Source organism: Eptesicus fuscus, chromosome 20, assembly GCF_027574615.1.
Source record: "Eptesicus fuscus isolate TK198812 chromosome 20, DD_ASM_mEF_20220401, whole genome shotgun sequence".
NCBI classification, from domain to species: Eukaryota; Metazoa; Chordata; class Mammalia; order Chiroptera; family Vespertilionidae; genus Eptesicus; species Eptesicus fuscus.
The window spans coordinates 35,312,126-35,334,553 of NC_072492.1; positions in this window are offsets into that span (position 1 = coordinate 35,312,126).

A 22,428-nucleotide genomic window follows, 5' to 3' on the forward strand; every position below is an offset into this window, starting at 1 on the left:
GCAAGTAAGACAATAAAAATGGATAACATTTGGAGGGACTGTGGTTGAAATATGGTTATATTCTGGGTTAGCGGAAATAAAAAACCCAGGAAGGGCTGAGCACATGAGTTGGGGAGTGAATTGCTTTGAGTAGGAATACCTGTATTTGGTAGTTTGGGTTTATATTTGGTAAGTTTCACTGAAGAAACATTAACCTCCTACTTCTTCACTTTAGCGCTTATTAAATGCCTCTTTAACCAAGTCAGGTAACATGTGTTAACTCGTGGAGCCTCTTAGCATCCTCTGCGCCAGTTGGGTTGTCTAGGAAGCAGATGCTGAAGTGAGTGAGCCGTGCAGAAGAGGTACCGGGCCGAGGGGCTAGCTCAATGCCAGCAGATGTGACCATCTCTACCAGCCTAGCGGACGGTCTGGAGCAAAGAGGGCCTGCTGGGGGAGGCCTGTGTGGGGGAAACTTTGTGCTGTGCTTTGCTCGGTCACTGGCAGGGCTGTCCTAACCAGAAGTGATCTTAGCTACCATTGCCTCACTCAACGCACAGCCTGAGAAGCTGAGGTGGACCATCGTGGAGGTAACAGCTGGAGGCCATCGATCAACTACACTCCTCACAGTGAGTCCTTTCTTCAGTTACTAGAGGCCCGATGCACGAAATTCGTGCAAGAGGAGGCCTTCCTTCCCCCGGTGCTGGCACCGGCTTCCCTCTGGCACCTGGTACCCAGGCTTCCCTCGCAGCCCCGGCTTCTTCCGGAAGGATGTCCAGTCTAATTAGCATATTATGCTTTGATTATTATAGATTTTTCTTTCTTTTTATCCTCACCCGAGGATATGTGTATTGGTTTTTTAGAGAGAGGAAATGAGAGAGAGAGAGAGAGAGAGAGAGAGAGAGAGAAAGATAGATCAGTTGCCTCCCATATGTTCCCTGACCGGGGATTGAACCCACAACCTTGTTGGTGTACCGGATAACAAACACTCTAGCCAACTGAGCCACCTGGCCAGGGCAGGGAGTCTTTTCTTGAAGGGGATCTGAGTGGCATAGCCCTAGGTTTGACACCATCTTTCAATTTTCTGACTCTTCAAGACTCATTAGCTGAATTGTCTCTCGTATTGAGGTTTCCTGAAATCTCTTTTTATTCTTCTCCCCCATTCTATGGACTCTTTCTGAGAGATTTCTTCCGCTTCCATGGCTCTCATGTGGCCTTTTATTATCTTCTCTGACAGGGCTTACCTAAATACTGAAAATAATTTGATGTATCAGTTAAGATTCCATTTGGGGACATAACATCTACAACCCAAATCACAATCATTTTCATGTAAAACAAACCTGGATGTACCTCTTTTACCATCAAATGCATCACTCTCCCCAGAGGTAACCTGGCTGGGTTTATCACTTTGGCAGGCACCCTTACTTTTATTTTCTTTTGCATTTACATATATAACATTTGCATATGGAAACACACATCTGTTGGGCGTTTGTTTTGATATAAATGTGATCATGCATATATATTCTGCAGATTGCTTTTTCTACCCAATAATATGACCTGAAGTCCTCTCCATGTCAATTTCTCTGTTTCTAGATTTACCTCATTCCTTTTAACTGACATATAGTATCTCATACTACAGATGCACTGTAGGTTTTCAACCATTTCCAAGTGATGGGCATTTAGCTTGTTCCACTATTTTATTTATTTACTTACTTATTTTTTAATCCTCACCCCGAGGATATTTTTTTCCATTGATTTTTAGAGAGAGCAGAAGAGAGGGAGAGAGGGAAATATCCATGGAAGAGAGGCACATTGATTGGTTGCCTCCCGCACGCACAAACCCACAACCCAGGTACGCGCCCTTAACCAGGAATCGAACTCTTGACCCTTCTGTCTGAGGGCCGATGCTCTAACCACTGAGCAAACTGGCCAGGGAGGTTGCTCCACTGTTTTAAAAGACGATGCAGTCAGCGACTTTGCACACATGCCTCTTGCGGAGACTCTTCCTCCAGGAGAGAAAATAGAAACAGAATGGCTAGGTCCAAAGAGAAGCACCTCGGAAACACAGATCACTCACATGACTGTTTCTCTACCATTTTTCCCCATTATCACCCCACACTAAGAAAAAAAATTAAACTTAAGTGATTAAATGGCATTAGTTACTTAAATTAATTAGATTCAATTTCTCCCCAAAGAATACGATTCTGTTGGGTAGAATTGAGCAATGTAGTACCCACAATATTTTCACCTCCAACAACCATTTCTACTCCCCCTTGGGGGCTTTAAACACCCCTCCTCCCGAAGGCATGATCTAGACCCGTGGTCGGCAAACTGCGGCTCACGAGCCACATGCGGCTCTTTGGCCCCTTGAGTGTGGCTCTTCCACAAAATGCCACGGCCTGGGCGAGTCTATTTTGAAGAAGTGGCGTTAGAAGAAGTTTAAGTTTAAAAAATTTGGCTCTCCAAAGAAATTTCAATCGTTGTACTGTTGACATTTGGCTCTGTTGACTAATGAGTTTGCCGACCACTGGTCTAGGCAAACACAAGTTGAACGCTTTTTCATCGGCCGACCCTATTGCAAAGACACCTCCCTCTTTGGTGAGGGCTGCGCGATGCCAGATCTGTCCTGTGACCTGTGACTCGTCGTTTGCCTGGAGCCCTCAGAAAACATTTCCTGAACCGACCTGACTGGATAACACGATGCCCAAGCACACGGTCACGCCGGCCGTAAAGCGGAGCAGAGCGATGCTGCCCATTTGTCCTCCTTCCTCGGACATCCACGAACGTGGTCGAGGATGGCCAGCATGTTGCTGGATTAATTCTCAGAGAGCAAAACGCAGAGACGCAACCACTGGGCTGCAGGCCTCCCTGGTGGGAGCGCTCAGGCATTCCTTCCGCAGCAGCCTCACATATTTAAGGGGAATGGAATCTGGCCCGTGAGACTCCTCCTTTGAAATCCGCTTTGTGACCAGCAGGAGGGCAGGAAAGGAGCCAGCCCGGCCGTTGTTTGTTTGGTAACGTGAGAAAAACCCTGATAACGCCCACAGATAGGGGCCCTTCTGACGTTGGCCAACGGCGAAATGAAAGCCATGGCCTTTAGAAATGACGACTTCTTGCTCTGTGGTCTGAGCCAGCCAGCACAGGGATGTGGAGGGAAGGGGGCTCGAAGCAGTCACAGGGACAAGACCAAGGTCCCCGAGCGGGCAGGCGGCCTCGCAGCGGTCTCCCGGGGCTGCGGACAGTAAGGACGCCTCCCCCGCTTGTATTTTAGAAACGCTGTGGCCCCACCTTCCTGCCTGCGAGCTCGGTTATCTTGGGCAAGCCACTCGGTGGCTCTGGTCCCCAGCTGAGCTGGATGAGAGGGAAGCCAAAAGGTTTTGCTCAAATCACTGGGGTGGAGAGATGTGAAGTCAAAACCTTCAGAGCGGCAGCTGGGAGTTAACAAAATGCTCATGTAAGAATGGAGGGGCCCTAGCCGGTTCGGTTCAGTGGTTAGAGACTTGGCCTGCGGACCGAAGGGTCCCGGGTTCGATTCCAGTCAAGGGCACATACCTTGGTTGCGAGCTCCTCCCTGGCCCAGGCCCTGGCCCTCCTTGTGCAGGAGACAACCAATCGATGTGTCTCTCTCACACCGATGTTTCTGTCTTTCCCTCTCTCTTCCACTCTCTCTGAATATCATTGGAAAAATATCCTCGGGTGAGGATTTAAAAAAAAAAAAAAGAAGAAGAAGAAGAAGAATGGAGGGGCTTCCTGGAGCTCTCAGTAACATTTGATGTGTGTGTGGATGTTTTTATTTCCATGGTTACGGTTCCACTTGAATGTGGATTAAAGAAACACAGCTACTGACTTCATAGACGTTGTCTATTGCTTAGGATGTGGCTTTAAAAAGAACAAATTCATTGTAAATTGATTTAAATAAAAATAATACATACGGGTTGTGTGTGGAAATGATTTTTTAAAAAGAGTGACGAGTGGGGTGAATACAGTTGGAGAAGCAGTGATGTACGCCATTCCCTCCAAGAATTGGCAGCACTGCCCACCGCTTAGCATGGACCCGCCGGAAGCGGTGATAATCACTCACTGCGTCCTCCCAGCTGGAAAGAAGGAACGTGGACGGAATCTCCAAGACTGTGTCAGCACCTTTGTCAGGTATTCAAAACACAACACACTTCCTCTTAAAATACTAATTGTTGTTGTTAATCCTCAGCTGAGGATATTTTCCATTGATTTTTAGAGAGAGTGGAAGAGAGAGGGAGAAACAGAGAGAAACATGGATGTGAGAGAGACACATCGATTGGCTGCCTCCTGCCCACACCCCGACAGAACCGGGAACCTGCAACCGAGGTACGAGGTACGTGCCCTTGACCAGACTTGAAACTGGAACCCTTCAGTCCGCAGGCCGATGCTCTATCCACTGAGCCAAACCAGCTAGGGAGGAAATACTAATATTTATTGTGGGCTCAGTGTACCAGGCACTATGCTAAATGTTTTATTTTAGGTTGTTTCATTAAATCCTTACCATGACCCTGGGGACTACATCCATTATTATCATTGTCCCATTTTACAGGTTAGGAAATTGAGGCCCACAGAGCATGTGCTGAAGGCCCCAGAGCTAATAAGCAACGAGGGCTGGGTTTGAACTCGGGCGGTTTAACTCCAGGGCCTGCCCTCTGCTCCATGCGCCTGCTCTGATTTTACACAGCTGCCCTCACAAGGAATCCCGCTGGAGCAGTTGGGGACCTCACTTTTTTTTTTTTTAAAGACTTTATATTTTTTAGAGAAGTTTTAGGTTTAAAACTGAGGGGAAGATACAGAGATTTCCCATACACCCCCGCCCCCACACGTACACAACCTCCCCCATCGTCAACCCCATTCACTAGAGTAGATTTGTGAACAGCTGATGAACCCACGTGGACACATCAGAATCACCCAGATCCACAGTTTGCCTTAGGGTTCACTCCCGGTGTTGTGCGTTCCCTGGGTTCGGACCAATGCACCCTGACTTATACCCACTGTTACAAAACCATACAGAACCTTTCCACTGCCCTACAACCTCCTCTGGGCCCGCCTTGGCGCGAGGCCCAAGGTCCGGCAGTTCTAACAGGCGCGCAGGTGGCGGTACTGTTCCCACGGGGCCGTGGACCGCGCTTTCCATAGAAAGACCAGGAACCTACTGTTACTGCAGGAGGCGCCCCTCTTGCCCTCGGCCGCAGGCGCTGTCCCCGAGGCATCCATCGAGTTCAGAGTGTGCGGGAAGCTGGATCCCAGCTCGTGGCAGGGAAACAGGATGTTGGGCCATCAATCAGAGGGAAGCCGATGCAGCGCACGTGACTGTGACTGTGACTGCGGAGTCCTCCCTCCCCGCATCTGTGGCGAATGAGGGAGCCTCTGCAGCGCCTCTCAGAGAGAAGCGCGAACAATGGCCTCAAGGTCACAGCGTCCGAGGCCGTAGCCCATCGTTTCCGGGGAAACAGGGTTCCTGATACCCTTGGAGCGGGTTCAGTCTCAGCCTCGGGCCTCGGGCTGCCAGCCGGCCTTTCGGATTATGTAACGTTTGGCCCTTTCCCTAAGAAGAAGCGAAGCGTTTCGAAATTGTTTGACGTCCCTGCTCTGGGGTGACGATCAAGAGACAACGTGTCCTTTTGTGTGAGCTGGCCTGGCAGCGGAGCGCGGCCTGGCCCTTCGGCTGCTCAGAAGTCTCCCACCCTTGTGGCCCGGAGCCTCTGCCTTTCCGTCCTTTCTCCAGATCCCCTGGAGACAGGGTTCTGCCCGGGATGCTCTCCTGGGTTGCAGTCACTGGTATAAATTGTCATGGGTGTGAATCTCAGCCCAGACGCTTGAGGGCACAAGAGAAACAACTTGGATTTTTTGAAATTCCGTCTAATTTCTATTTCAGGCCCCACTTCCCCAGGGTGGTAAAAACTTAATTTCAGTTCATGTGAGGTTTCTTCCTGCGCTAGGATTGCATTTTGTACTATGGATCACAGAAACTATGCCTGGCCAGTGGGGCTCAGAGGTTGAGCATCAACCTATGAACCAAGAGGTCAAGGTTTGATTCCCGGTCAGGGCACATGCCCATGTTGCGGGCTTGATCCCCAGTAGAGGGCGTATAGGAGGCAGCCGATAGATGATTCTCTCTCATCACTGATGTTTCTCTCTCTCTCTCCCTCTCCCTTCCTCTCTGAAATCAATAAAAATATATTTTTAAAAATTGTAGGGCAACTAGAGGTCCCGTGGGCTTATTAGCCCTTTAACGGAGCCTGGTTATAAGGGCATTGCATGGGCCGCGTGCCACCCAATTTATCCTCCTCCCTGGTCCAAGCAAGTCACCATAGAGACTTTCTTGTTCTGGTTTGTACGGTTCCTACACGGCTTTCCTCTTATTCGAGATGTTTTCCAAGAAACATTGATCTAAGCCGAGAGACCTAACATCCTAGGCTTTGAAAACTTCAGAAACAGGAAAAATATATTTTTCCCCATTTGCTTCCTTCTTTACATCATTCCCTGAATCAATAATCATAAAATAGCTTTGCTGTTAAAAAAAAAAATAGAAGGGCCAAAAAAGAAAGGACATAAGTTAATATTTGAAACATATTACCTTGCTACACAATCTAAGGCCCAGATTAATTCCCAGATGTAATTCGTGGTAGATCTGAGTGTGTTTAGACTATTTTTCACCCTGTAAACATTTTTTATATGTTTTTTTATCATTTTTTTATAGAGAGAGGAAAAGAGAGGGAGAGAGAAATAGAAATATCCATGACAGAGAATGAGAGAGTCGTCCATTGGCTGCCTCCTGCACACCCCCTACTGGGGATTGAACCCACAACCCAGGCTGTGCCCCAACTGGGAATCGAACAGGCGACCTCTTGGTGCATGGGACGACGCTCAACCAACGGAGCCACACCGGCCGGACCACCCTGTAAACGGCTTCATGATACTGTCATTCTCCTAAAAGCGATTCCTCATATTCGTTCTCTATTCAGCTTCACCCATTCTCTGCCAAAGAAGTGTGGAGTTGGGGGAGGTGGGAGATTCAGAGCTGGAGGAAGGAGGAGAGTAACACAGCACACCTGGGAACTTTGCTGGGTGCTGGTTTTGCAAAATGGGGCTCATACTGATGGCCCGCCCATGTGAGTTTGTAGCGAGGTGAGATGAACTGATGGTAAGTAATTCAATTATTGAGATAATACTGCCGGCAAGGTCATTTTACTGTGTCCCATAGGGTGGTGGTGAAGACATCCGCTTTGGAATGAGAAAGCCTGTGTTCGATCCCCGGCTCTGGCACTTCCTGTACTCTTGACCTTGGGCAAGCTACTCAACCCCACCCATTTTTCCAGTGAAATAACGAGAGTATGTGGTAGGATTGCTACATTTGAATGAGATACTATAATGCATGCTAAGAGCTTAGTACAATGAATGCCTGGCCTTCGTTGACCTTCAGCTTCCTCATTGGAAAGGGGTGGGGAGACGTATCATCTCTCGGTATTACCTTGGCTTCTTCTGCTACAAATACCCGAACCTCACTCAAGCCAACGTCAGCAAAACACCGGGGAATTTATTTTAAGGGCTGGAGCGTGTCCTGTAACCTAAGAAGAACAGGAACCAGGAGCAGGAAAGCCTTCGGAAGCCCAGGAACAATGATTCTCCTTTCTTTTCTACGTTTCTCTGGCCAACTTCTTCATTCCTCCGACCCCACCCTCCAGGCTGCAGCTCCTTACGGGGGAGGTTGGGTTGGGTAGGGAGGCGATCACATAAGCTTGGCCGTGAAACTCATTCTCTGAAAATACTTGTTTGGGGACTTTCCATATTGGTGACTCAGGGGTTTTTAACAAAAGTGGTGGCTACAAAAAGGCAGCCTCAAGTGTCCAGAAAAAGCCAAGCTGTTTTCTCCACTGTATCCAAGTTCACTGCTGGCCCGGGAGGTAATTCGTCCACTTCTTCTACATGCTGTTCTGTCCAGCCACAGCCTTGTTTTGTTGGCTTATAAGCTTTCAACAGCTGGTGGAGAGTGGAGGGTGTGGATAACAAAGCCTATTATTGTGTGTGGGGGTGGGGGTTAATTTGCACAGCAGTGGGGAAATTTTGTTCATGACACGTACGGATGCTTTGTGAATTTATCTTCCTCTATGTTTATGTGCATGATTACAAAGAGAATGACCCGAGGCAGGAAGGGAGGAAGAGAGGGAGAGACCAAAGCCAGAAATAGATAATGGGTTTTGATTTGAGTTTCACCTCTATTGATAAATTCTCTCCTGTGAGTTGGGGTGGGAGTCAATGGAAGGCAAAATCCCACTTAACAGAGGGGAAGGGAGATGGAGAGAGAGAGAGAGAGAGAAACAGCAACGATAAGAGAGAATCATTGATTGACTGCCTCCTGCATGCCCCACACTGGGGATCGAGCCCACAACACGGGTATGTGCCCTGACTGGGAATCGAACTGTGACCTCCTGGTTCATAGGTCGATGCTCAACCACTGAGCCACACCAGCCAGGCCAGAATCCCACTTCTAATAGCCACAAAAAGGAAGATTGTTAAGCCATTTCAGGGTTAAGCTTCACAGCGTCAGTCCACAGAGAGGCTGACCTTCATCAGGTCCCTGGAAGAGGCAGTCTGATTAGACCGGCTCAGGCACGCTGCCCATTCCTAGAGCAGTCGTCTGTGGCCAGGGGTGACGTCACGGCGCACAGGTGGCTTCCAGAGGCCCTGGCTCTGGCTAAGGGGCACCAGGGCCAGGTCATGGGATGCTGGACCTACACTCTGATAAGTATCCACTGCACATTCCTAGGAGGTGAAGTGAAGGTCAGATTTGTGATCAAACCCCAGCACCGCGTCTCAGACGGAAACAAAACGAGCATTTGTTTTCTTTCCTGAAACGGAACCCTGTTTCCTGACAGCTCAGAAGGAGTTCCCGTTCGGGTCGCTCTTGGCTCTGCTGATGCGTCTGTGCCAGGGAGAGGGTCAGGTGGTACATGTCTTTAAGAACCTGAAGACACTGTTTCCTAAAGGAAGCCATTAGCTGTCACCAATAGCTTTCCATTTTCATTTTGTTGCACGAAACACTCCAGGTGCCCAGAAGCTAAAGCTTCCTCCAAGGTTATCTCATTCATCCCCACGGCAGTCCTTCCGAAGGGCAGGCAGTAGTATTCTCACTTTGCAAACGTGTTAACTGCAGGTCAGGGAGGTCAAATGACTTGTTCACGGTGATGGGAGCTATGGGTGCAGTTTAGCTTAAGTCCTCTGGTCCCTCGTCTAAGGTCATGTTCACGAGACAAGGGTCCTTCTCGGAGTCTCACACTCTCCTGAATAGCTGACCTCGGTGTTTGATGGAGGCTTGGAAAGGCTGGTGCATCCCATGAGCACTGTCTGTCAGGCACAGGCTGGGCTCTGCACCCAGGTCGCCCCCAGAGCGGCACAGCTCTAATGTTATTGAGCGAATAATTACAGGGTTGTTTAATCACTTTAATCCTAAGTCCTATGTAGGAAATGCACAGAGGGTTTTGAAACAGGCCAGAGGGAAAGGGAACTGAAAGCAATAAAAATGCATTTTTAAAAATGGTGGCAAGTCTGGCTTTTCTCTTGCATATTCCCCAACACAATTAGGTTGTAGAGGGAGCACTGAACTGAGCCGATTTCAATAGGCGCTGCGTTTGGGTTATTCCCTAGGCCAGTGGTCTGCAAACTCATTAGTCCACAGAGCCAAATATCAACAGTTACAACGATTGAAGTTTCTTTTGAGAGCCAAATTTTTTAAACTTAAACTTCTTCTAACGCCACTTCTTCAAAATAGACTCGCCCAGGCCGTGGTATTTTGTGGAAGAGCCACACTCAAGGGGCCAAAGAGCCGCATGTGGCTCGCGAGCCACGGTTTGCCGACCACTGCCCTACGCCCTGTTCGTGTTTGCTTCCAGGACACAAGACAATCTCCTGGGCCCTTAGGGCTGGGAAGAAGTCATAGGTCATCAGAATCTCACACCGGGTCCCGGGTCCCACCCTAACGGTTCTGGCTTGCTGGTTTGAGGTTTAGCCTTAGAATCTGCACTTTTTAAAACCTAGGCCTTGGCTCAGCCTGTGAGGCTAGTCCCTGGTTTCTAAATAAGATGACAATCGGGCCACCAGAGCTGTGAGAACAAAACCTCGGGGCAGCAAATGATTCTGGGCTGCTGTTCTAGTTTCATAATGAGATGCTACGAGTAAACTCCTGAGTCCTCTTACTCCAAAAGCCACTTTGACGTTAACTCCCATGCCTTGCTGAGAAACAAGCTGGAGGTATCTTCCTAACAAACTAACCAGCAAAGAAAAAGAAAAAAGAAAGAAAGAAAGAAAGAAAGAAAGAAAGAAAGAAAGAAAGAAAGAAAGAAAGAAAGAAAGAAAGAAAGAAAGAAAGGAAAAAGCACCAGATTGCAAACAACTCTGTCTTGCGTTCCTTCAGAATAAATGGGGTTTGCTCGTTATGCGTGCCGCCCACCCCCCCCCACCCCCCTCCCGCCGACTTCTCTCTCTTCTAAAGACATTTCCAGAAGAAAGACTTCAATGCGAACATCAGTCAGTTGCCATGGAAGCTGACCCAGAATGAACCGTCGCTTCTTTTCACCATCTCGTCTGGAAATTATTGAGAGATAGATGGCAGAGAGCAAAATTTGAGAGGATGCCAGGAGTTTGTTTATTCCGATCTGGTTCCTTAGAGATGCGAGTGCATAAAGGAATGACGAGCATGATGGATGGCGTCATACTATCTGAACCTGCCATCTCTACCTCAAGCCTACTTGGGTCTCGAAAAAAAAAGTGTGGGGGGGGACAAATGGGTGCTCTGTTTGTCAAGAGATTTCTAGAACTTTTACTTCTTATAACTCAAGTCCTGACTGAACAAATTAGTTCATTTATAAAGGTTTCGACTTCTCAATGCCAACCGTATATGCATAAAGGCGCCCTGCCTCGGTACAGATAGACCCCAGATGCACACTCATAAGTGTGTGGCTATTGTCCTCCTGGTTGAGAGATGGCTGTTGTATTTAAAACCGCACGCCGGGTTCAGGCAGGAAGACAGTCAAGCCAGTGGAGTCTGTCCTTCAAAAGAACCCCCGGAGTCCCTTCCCCATCTGTGCTCAGCTCCAGGGACAGGAGAGCTGGGGACAATGAACGTTGCAACCCGGCATATGCCTGCCTGCAACAACACTATGATTGTCGGTAACGGAAAGGGGAGAATGAAGGCGCCCCTTTCGTGGCATGCCTCATTGTACCACATTTTGCATGGTTGCTCTTTGCAAATATTTCAATTTTTTTTTTTACAAGTGGAAGGTTTGTGGCAACCCTGCACTGAGCAAGTCTGTTGTTGCCCAAAAACAAGACAACTCCCTGAAGGCTCTGATGATGGTTAGTATATTTTAGTAATAAAGTATTTTTAAATTAAGGTCTGTACATTGCTTTTTTTTTTTTTTTTTTTTAGGTAGAATGCAATTGCACACTTAATAGACTACACTAGAGAGGAAACATAACTTTCCTATGCCCTCAAAACCAAAAATTTGTGTGACTCGCTTTATGGAGATGTTCACTTTATTGCGGCGATCTAGAACCCGCAATATCTCCGAGGTGTGCCTGTAATTAGACAGCAATGCCTGTCTTGGTGCCCCTCCAGAATACTCCCCAAAGCTACCCACTCTCCTCCATCGCCAGCCCCAGCATCCGTGGCGTACCACAAGCCACTCTCACCTGGCTCTCCTTCTGCTGGTCTCTCTGCACAGCGAATGGGTATCCTACCTAATAAAATAGTAATATGCAAATTGACCACACCTTTGCTACACCCAAGCCACGCCCACCAGCCAAAGCCACACCCACCAGCCAATCAGGGCAAGTATGCAAATTACCCAACAAAGATGGCAGCTAATTTGCATATGCTGAGGGAGGGAGGAGTGAAGACTGAAGACAACTTAGAAGGAAGAGGGAGGAAAGCAGAAAGCAAGGTGGCTGCCAAAGGGAAAGCCCCGGTGGGGCAGGGCAGAGCAGGGAGGAGCGGGGCGGGCGGCAGCGGCGCACAGGTGCAGGCACAGCGGCCGCAATGGCGGCAACAGCGGCAGCAGCAGCACACGCGGCCACAGTGGCCGCTTGCAGGATTCTTCCTGCAAATGGGCTACTAGTCTCTTTAAAAGGATGTAGCTTTATGTTGCTCTGCTGCTTAAAACTTATAATATTACCTATTAGAGTTAGAATACAATCCACGCGTTTTTCTATGACCTGAAAGTCCCACACAGTTGGGTATCCCCCATTGAATTTTGCCTTTTCTCCCTCCTGGCTTCTAACAGTCCAGGCCTATTGGCCTCCCTGTAGTAACTCAAGCAAGACTATATACTTGTTTTCCCTTCTGCTTGCCCCCCCCCTCTCTTTCTCTCTCTCTCTCTCTCTCTCTCTCTCTCTTTCTCTCTCTTTCTCTCTCCTCTCAAGTTTTTGTTCACTCTGTTTTTACCATCCCACCCAGAGCACTTTGATGTGTCCAATTAGCTGGGCTTCTGACTCTACTTCTGCAATCAAACACTTTTAACCTGGGCTGTTGCTGTGAAAGTATTTTGTAAATGTGATGAAAGCTCATAATCAGTTGATTGAAAGATAGGGAGAGTCTCCTAAATAATCCAATAAATAATTCATCAGCAGGAAGGGCTTTGGAGCAGAGCTAAGGCTTCCATGAAAAGAAACCCTGCCTGTGGGCAGTGGCCTCAGCCCATGCCAGCCTGCCCTTCCTGACCGGCTCCTAGCCAGGCCCCGCCATGGTGGAAGCCCATTCCCTGCATTGACCTTCCTAAGGTGGATCTGCTACTGTCCTGCTCCTCCAGGTGACTCTGACTCATACACCCCTCCCCACCTGCCTGCTGCTCTTTATCACCAACCCCATGGATTTCCCCGAAAGAGTCCTATCTAAACTTTGAAAATGGGACATATAGCGATATTAATAAAGTCTCATTAATTGCCCATCTTTGGAATGATTCTTATTCCCCAAATTAAAAACACAGTTTCTTGTTTAATTAATTTGTAAGCTGATGGGCCAAGTGGCTAGTAAACTGCATTTAAAAATTATTAGTAGCCCGGCTGGCGTGACTTAGTGGTTGAGGGTCGACCCATGAACCAGGAGGTCACGGTTCGATTCCCGGTCAGAGCAGATGCCCAGGTTGCAGGCTCGATCCCCCAGTAGGGGGCATGCTGGAGGTAGCCAATCAATAATTCTCATCATTGATGTTTCTGTTTCTCTCTCTCTCTCTTCCTTCCTCTCTTTGAAATCAATAAAAACTTATTTTTTTAAAATTATGAGTAAATGTTGATGCCTCTTTTGTTGGTAAAACAAAATACTCACTATTCCATGTCGTATTGTTATTATTCCAATCTGTCTGTTGTGGGTATTGAAAATTCTGTGGATGATCTTGGCCATTATTATGCTACTAGAGGCCTGGTGCACAAAATTTGTGCAGGGTAGGGTCCCTAGGCCTGGCCTCCCCGCCTCCCCGCCTCCTCCTTCCCTCACTCCCTCAGCGCCCCACTGCCATGTTTCGCACCACCCCCTGGTGGTCAGCGCACATCATAGCAAGTGATCGAACTCCCACTCTCCCGGTTGAACTCCCGAGAGGACAATTTGCATATTAGCCTTATAGATATATCTAGATTGTTTTAATTTTTACAATTATTAGTAATTTTAAATATTTATATGTTACGAGACAATATTATCTACATTTTTTTAAAAGTTGCTGGTGCTAAGCCCGATACAAAGACAAATGTGCCTTAAAGATCAATCACTTTGCAATGAAGTTAGATGTGGAGAAAAGCTCTGAAGGTTGTGATGCCCAGCGATTGTGGTTTAGAAGACTGCTCTCTGCAAAGCACTGGAGCTCACGTTGAGGAAAAAGCAACACAACGCATAGCTATGGGTTCCTAAGTGGGTTCCCGAGCTTAGGTTCACACAAAAAGTTCTGTACCTGCACACAATGATGGGGGCAATGAAGAAAACTGGTGGCTACGCTTCTGGAAGAACAAAATTGCCCGTAGCTTTCTGTGCTTGGAGAACATACCTGCCAAACTTTCTACATGTTGCTACAGGATAATAGTCCTACGATACAGGAAGTGAAGAAGCACTTTCCTTGCATAAACATGGGACCACGTGTGGCTGGGAAGGTCCACCCGAGGCGGGAGGACCAGAGGCAGGGAAGCTGAGGGTGCTGGTGAGACAGTGTGTGGTCTAGCGTGGAGGGAGCACAGAGGACAGGGAAATGAGGCTGGGGAGGGATGAGGGGAGCATCCATGGAGGGTCTCCAATTCCCAGGCGAAGCACCGATGCTCAGTTTAGGAGGCAGTCGGGGAACCACTGAGCGCTTTTTGAGCAGGGCGGCGATACTGTCCCTGAGACTGTAGGTTCGTCAAAGTTCAGTGTTAGGTGAATGACCGATCATCCGTCCTGTAGGGAGTCACCACTCCCTCTTCAGGCAGGTGCACCCAGGTCTGAGACCCAGCAGAGGCGTGCTCATGATATTCCTCTTCTGCCAAGAGAAAGTGTGCGGTCCCCCAGCCCTCATTCCTGCTCCCACGGAACCAGCAGTGACAGGTACTTGCTCTCGATTCCTGGAATCTCCGAATTGGGAAAGCAGGAAAAGCTGCTCTGAAATACATTTGGTCCATATAAATGATGACTCATTTTTTTTTCCCCTAATAAGGATTTGTTGCTGGCAGAACCACACAGCTGTTTCCTAAATCCAAGACCACGTTTTCAGATTATTTTTTCTGGGTGGCATAGGGATAATTGCTTCTGTAAACATCTGTTCTATAATTAAAAAACAAAGACTTCTTTGCCCCAATGGAGCGTGATTACTTTTGGGTACCAGAGGGGAAGTTTTAGGGTCATCATCAAAATCCAGTGAGGACTGTCTGCGGGGGAATGTTTCTGTCTCTTTCTATAAAGCAGCCAGGAGACCATAAGGTCTGTGTTTATTAGCATTTTATAGGGTGTAATAGGACAAAGCGAAACTCACAAATCTGTGTGGGCTTGTTAACACAGATACCTCCAGTGAATTAAATGTCGTCCGTTCAAAGGACTCTCATTTTGAAAGGAAGTGAGGACATATCAGAGTTAGGGGACTCTCCAGGTAAGTCCATAAATAGTTATAATTCCAGAGCTATTCACCCCCTTAAGTTTAAGGTCTGCATTAGGGGAAAAAAGGACTATTATGGATGCCCTGGCCTGCTCTGATTTGCTCTTCACGAGCATGTACTGTGACTATAAGCTTGGTAGGAGTCCATAAATCTTAATAGAACGACACCGTGACATTTGATTGTCAGCCCTCTCGTCCAGGTCTGTGTCCCTTCCATTGCACTTGCCACCGCGCACCTCCGCATCCTGAATTCGCGGGTATTTCTACAGGTCTTCCCACATGGCACCCAGGCCCTGATCTTACACTATTTGTTCATTTTCTTGAGCTTCCCTATCTCAACCCTACCCTGATTTCATCAGTTTCCTGCATCCATCCTCATCAAATTTCTCACTTCTACCTCTAGCCAGGAATACTGGTCTTTTTCATCGCTCTGTCCCACATCCTCTTTGCTCACCCTACAACTCTTTCCCAGGCGACCCCATCCTTCCCCTTTGGTTACCATCTATTTCTCATTAACTTGTAGTCCATATGTCAGTCCAGATCGGTCTTCGGAGCTCCAGATCCCTGGAGCCAGCCACTGATGTCTCCTCTTCCACGATGCGTTAGTTCCTTGGGGCTTCAGTAACAAATTCCTGCACGCTGGGAGGCTGAAACAGCAGCCATTGCTAGGTCACATGGGGATGTTAGAATGACTTTTATTGGTGCAGGTACTAGTTTTCCATCTAGCATGACGGCTGTTAGAAATGAGCTCTCATTGGAGAAAGGAAGGTATTCAGGTTTTGTGTTTGGCTAAAACGTTTTGGAAACACCTCCTCCATTTCATGACCAGGGTATGAAAAGCTTGCGAGGGATCGCCCGGGCTCTTCGAGCGGGCCCCTGAGGCTGGGCTGGTGACTAATCCTGTGTCCAGCCTCTGACTTGGGAATATGTGGTAGCCTGGATCCACCTGAGAGTAACTGAATCCTGCGTCTGGAACGTCGCTGCGTTTGTCCGGATGAAGCCTTTCCCGTGAAGGTGGTGTTCAGAGCTCCCCAAAGGCAGAGAACTGGGACTTGGTTTGAATCTACAGAAGCAGCCCCACGCACTGTTTGTGTCTGCTTGCCAATAAATGTTTGTTGAATAAATGTGCGTGCAAGAGGAAGAGTTCGGTCTTTCCTGATAACCTGCCAGGAAGGTTAGGAGAGAATAGCTGAACTTTCCCCGCTCTAAACTGTCTTAGCAGCTACCATTATTGTCAAAAGGAATGTACGTGGTGTGCATGACCCTCAGGCTGGTTCACAACGTAGCTATCTATGATAATAAAAGGGTAATATGCTCATTAGACCGGCCGTCATTTCCGATGTCCTTCCGGACAAAGCCGGGGCCGGAGGGAAACCTGAGTCCTGGGTGCCTGCCAGTGGCCAGAGCGAAGCCCGGGTCCCAGGTGCCTGCGGGCGGCCGGAGGGAAGCCAGCCGGGGTCCCGGGTGCCAGAGGGATGCTGGTGCTGGCAGCGGGGGGAAGGAAGGCCTAGTCTTGCATGAATTTCATGAATCAGGCTTCTAGTGTAGAAGTAATAGCCCCATTCATTCATCAATTTATACACTGAACAATTAGACTTCGGATGCACAAGCACAAAGTCCTTTATCTGGACAATTTCATACACACACACACACACACACACACACACACACACACACATTAGAGGCCAGGTGCATGAAATGTACACGGGTGGGGGGGGGTGTCCCTCAGTCCAGTCTGCACCCTCTCCAATCCAGGACCACTCAGGGGATGTCTAACTGCTGGTTTAGGCCCGATCCCAGGGATCTCACAATCCGGGACTGCTGGCTCCTATCTGCTCAACTGCCTGCCTGCCTGCCTGCCTGGTTGCCCCTAACTGCCCCCCCCTCCGCCAGCCTGGTCTCCCCTCACTGTACCCCCTGCCAGCCTGGTCACCCCCAACTGCCTCCCCCACCAGCCTGGTCGCCCCCAACTGCCCCCCCTGCCAGCCTGGTAGCCCCACACAGCCTGCTGTTCAGTCATTTGGTTGTCCCTCACTAACCCCCCTGCTGTCCTAGTCGCCCCATGCAGCCTGTGCTTGGTCATCTATCTGGTTGTCTCGGTCATGATGGCCCCTGGCTTTTTATATATTAGGATATATTTTAATTGATTTCAGAAAGGAAGGGAGAGGGAGAGAGAGATAGAAACATCAATGATGAGAGGGAATCATTGATTGGCTGTCTCCTGCACGCTCCCTACTGGGGATCGAGCCCAAAACCCAAACCTGGGATCCTTCAGTCGTCAGGCCAACGCTCTATCCATGGAGCCAAACCAGCTAGGGCTGGACAATTTCAATTTGTTATCCTAAAGAAAAACTTCTTTTAACCCTTTGCACTCAGATGTCAAGTGTGACTTGACACGGTTAGCATTAGAATAAAGGAATTGAGAAAAAAGCAAGCGAGTGCAAAGGGTTAACCCTCAGGAAATACCTAGTGGAAAGGAAGGTGGAAGAAAAGAAACTCAAAGATTAGGTTCTGAGAGGGCAAGGACCCGGATGCCCAATCTGGGGAGGCACTGGGGCAGAGCCTGGCAAGATACAGTCCCCTTGAATCCAGTGGCCATGAGGAAGGGACTTTGGTTAGGAATAACGTGTCCCATTGCAATTATCTTTGCCCATAAGGATTTGTGTCTTATTTCCTTCTCTTAAATCAAGACCAGACCAGGCCCAAATGCCAGCGAGTTCATAACAGCAGTGACCTACCAATTAGTAGGACGTGGAATTAAGGACAGACCCATCCGGCCTAAGGAAACAGTAGTTACGGTTCAAGGCGTGCCTGTCATTGTCTTCCCTTCAGCATTTCCTCTGGTTGGAGACACGAGGTCAGCATCTAGGGGGCCAAAGGGCAAGCAGCAAGGCACTCCCGAGAGGAGATTTTGTTTGGGGGTGACCATCACCTCGACTAACCAAATATTTATGTGTATTTTTTAAATATATTTTTATCGATTTCAGAGAGGAAGGGAGAGGGAAAGAGAGATAGAAACATCAATGATGAGAGAGAATTACTGATCAGCTGCCTCCTGCACATAAACGCCTCCTATTGGGGATCGAGCCCGCAACCTGGGCATGTGCCCTTGAACAGAATTGAACCCACAACCAATAGGCCAATGCTCTATTCACTGAGCCAAACCAGCTAGGGCCCAACTATTTATGTGTAATTTAATCTCTGGACAGGACAGTGGTAAGAATAGGAGGGGGATAAGTGAGGGAAGACTATGCCCTCCACTCATCATTCTCTACTTTGGTGTTTTTAAATGTTACTAAACCGATCTCACCTCGACTTCCCTTTACTCCAAGGCAAACTCCTCTACTTCTTAATTCAAGCTGTACAGCATACTGATCTGTGACATACTTCGGCTGGGACTTCCTCTCAGGCATTTCTCCAATCTGCCTGTCAGCGTCCAGTGGCGATGTTATTGTTCGGTGAAGGACAGACAGGCAGATCCAAGCAGACAGACATGGTCAGGTGCCCTGGCCACGAGAAGACGGAAAAGAACCAAGCAGAGCGCTTCCTAGGGGTGAGGGGAGCTCAGGGCAAGCGGGGACAAGGCCCAGCTGAGCTGGTGAATGCCAGACTCGTCAAATTACATCTCTTGGACTAAGACCCTCATTAAGGGCCTGCATCTCAGAGACATCTTGGCCTCCCAAGGTGCATCATCATGGGAGACTGGCCATGATGACAGTAATTTAGAGGAAGTTAAAAGAAGAGTCTAAATCAGAGCAGGTACTCACGCTTCCACTTCTCTCGAGGAGTCTCTGTGGGACAAAGAAAACTCGCTGGAGGACTCACGGGCAAAATAAACTTTGGAAGGTGGACGTGACCAGCCTGGGGAGCGAGGCTTAGAAACAAGGAGCACATCCCATGGTCTTAAGGGTTCTATTGTTTTCTTCCAAGTCATTTCACTACAGAACCATTTTCAGAAGCTGCTTGGTCTACCCGGTGACTCAGTCATGTTCTGTTAGGGCTTTCCAGCACAGGCTGCCTCGTCCCTGCCAGCATGGCCATTGCCAAAGAGCTACGTGGCTTCCCGTTAGGGAGAGTTTCAACACCACCCTCCTGAGGAATGCTGGGTGGAGGGTGGGACACTTTTCCCTGCACCTGTCCCTCGCTGTGCCCCTGCAACCTTTCACACACTCTGTACCCAGCAGGGTGACAGTAAGATCGCTCCCTGGGACAAAGGGAGGAGGGGAGCGTCCTTCTCTCACTGGACTCAACAGCACCACCCAACAGGAAATGCACAGCACAGGTGTGGGAGTTTGGCTGACTCGTGGCAAAAAATAAACACGGTTTCCTGTTTGCCTCTTATTTTCAGTCCTAAGTGGTGAGGAGTTGCTGGGACTTCCTGCCAGGACTAGCACTTTATGCAGGTGAAGAAGGTGTCATTTGGGGGCCAAAATATACCGATACCTGCGACCTTCCAAAAACTCTCACCTCTCGTTCATCGGTATCACAGCTTAAAGTAATAGCGAGTGTTTTAAGTTGGGCTAAATCAGTGGTCGGCAAACTCATTAGTCAACAGAGCCAAATATCAACAGTACAACGACTGAAATTTCTTTTGAGAGCCAAGTTTTTTAAACTTAAACTTCTTCTAATGCCACTTCTTCAAAATAGACTCGCCCAGGCCGTGGTATTTTGTGGAAGAGCCACACTCAAGGGGCCAAAGAGCCGCATGTGGCTCGCGAGCCACGGTTTGCCGACCACGGGCTAAATCATTGTGCTACTTGGAGTGTTGAAAGATTGGCACCTTGAAGGATTATAATTTTTTCATGTATCTTATTAGATGAAAGCAATTACAAGTTGCGAGAATATTTAGTTTTCTGTCTGTTCATCCATCCAATTCATCTATCCATCCATCCATATTCATCTACCCATCTATCCATATCCATCTACCCATCCATCCATCCATCCATTCCCTAGGTGCCTGTTTACTCCCAGCTAATTGTTTTAATGTATTCGTTGGAGAGAGAGAGAGAGAGAGAGAGATCAATTTCTTATTCCACTTATTTATGCATTCATTGGTTGATTCTTGTATGTGCCCTGACCTGGCATCAAACCCACAACCTTGGTGTATCAGGACAACGGTCTAACCAACTGAGCTACCCAGCCAGGGCTCCCAGCTCATTTCTTACAATCTAACATGGATCTCATATGGCCTTGTGACTTCTAATAATTCCATGTGTATATACCAGCTTTTCCAGTGAGACTGCCATCTCCTGAGTGGAGAGAGAACATCAAATACTTAAAATTTCATGCGAGTGAAGAGCAAAAAGCCAAGCACACAGTAGGTGTGCACTGTAGTCCTGTTACGATAGAATACCAATTCCCCAAGCAGAGCCCTCCCCCGTTCGTTCCCCGGCAAGCCTGCTGCAACATGGCCGTTCTCAGACGGTGGTTTACAAGGTGGGCAGAACTGCCTCAATGACACAAAGCACACAGCGCTGCCTGAGCAAAGTCCTGCTGACGGCAGGGGAGTCTGCTGGCATTCCTTTTTGGTTCTTGGAGCTTTCAAGCATCCCGCTTGCCCTGGGTCACAGGTCCACTCACCGCTGAGTCACCCTGTGCTCTCTCGTTCGCATCTTTAGTAACAGCTGTCACGTTAGTGCAAAACCACACTCCGTCTTCCAAGGCCTGGCTGCCATGTCGTTTTTTCCGTGCATCCACTTCTTTGCCAGACACTTAATGAGTAGCCATTAAGTGCCAGGCATTGGACTGGGCACGGGGGAATACAGTGGTGAATAATACATATAATTACTGCTCTTCAGGGAAGCAGAGCCCTCAAGACAGACAACAGACAACCACAACTCATGGTGATGAACACTGTAACAGTGGAGCCAAACAGAGGGCACTGATCCTGCCTGGGAGCTGGGGGTTGGTTCACAGAGAAGGTGCCTTTCCAGTTGACTCCTGGGGGTACGTAGGAGTCCCCCAGGAGGTGAGGAGAGGAAGGACAGCCACAGCAGAGGGAATACTGGATGCAGAGGTAAGAGTATAAGAATCCAGGACAGCCAATGGCGAAGGGAAGTTGGTGTGAGGGGAAGAGCGTGGATGTGAGGCTGGGGAGTTGGAAGAGGCTGCTACAGGTGAAGCAGGGCCCTGTGCGACAGGCTGAGGACTTGGGCTCTTACAGCGGCAACGGGGAGCCATTCCAGGTGTGGAGAGACAATCATGTTTGTGCTTCAGAAAAATCTTTCTGACCAGGAGAATGGTTCTGAGGCTATTGTAAATGTAGAGAAGGCATAGTGAAGACTAAGGCTAATCATGGAGGGCGGATGGAGAGGACGGACATAATTCATAGGAAAGATGCTTAGAAGGTAGGGGCAATAAGTGGGACATGCAGAGAAGGAAGGAGAGAGAGGGATGTGAAGATAGATCCCAAGATGTCCAGTTCCAGCCCAGCCGGTGTGGTTTGGTGGTTGAGCGTTGACCTATGAACCAGGAGGTCTCGGTTCAATTCCAGTCAGGGCACATGCCTGGGTTTCGGGCTCCATCCCCAGTGTGGGGCGTGCAGGAGGTAACCTATCAATGATTCTGTCATCATTGATGTTTCTATCTCTCTCTCCCTCTTCCTTCCTCTCTGAAATCAACAAATATATATATATTTTTTTTAAAGACACCAGATCAGCCTGGGAAATGCTGCCAAGCTGGGTGCAGGATCCACTCGGCTTACCGAGGCCTCTGTCCTCACCTTCGTTATTCCTGGAGGAAGGACACTGGGGCCCAAGACTCAATGCGAGCCTTCCCTTTCCTGGCATTTCCAGAAAAAAAAAAAAAGGAAAATACCCCAAAGCTTACTGTCCACACAGCAGCCCTCAGCGATTACGGCAATTGCTCAATTATATGGTTCTTCATGAAGGACAGATTACAGGGTTCCTTAGCTGAAGGCTCTGTGCCCTGACCAGATAAAACTAAATTAAAAAAAAAACACAACAACATGCCAACGCTGGGCATTTTCGGAGCGTATGGCAACATTTAGTTCTAGTCAGCAAGAAACAGGAACAAAGCACAACAAAATGGGGGGCGGGTGTTCTGTTTGTTTTTGCTTCTTAAGGATATGGAAGGTCTGAGACCCAGGTGTGCTTTTAGCAAGAACAAGCCTCATTTGAAAGTACCTGATCTTAATCACATGATAAAAGTGCAGGCTGTTTGCACGTTCTCCATGAGCCCGGTTCCAGTAGTTCGTTGCTAGGTCTGTGTCTTGCAACTTGACGTTCAGGTTTGCATAGAGATGGGGATATTTACATCTCCAGTCCAGCCCAGAAGAATAGCCCTGTTCTAGCAAACCACACGACCCTCC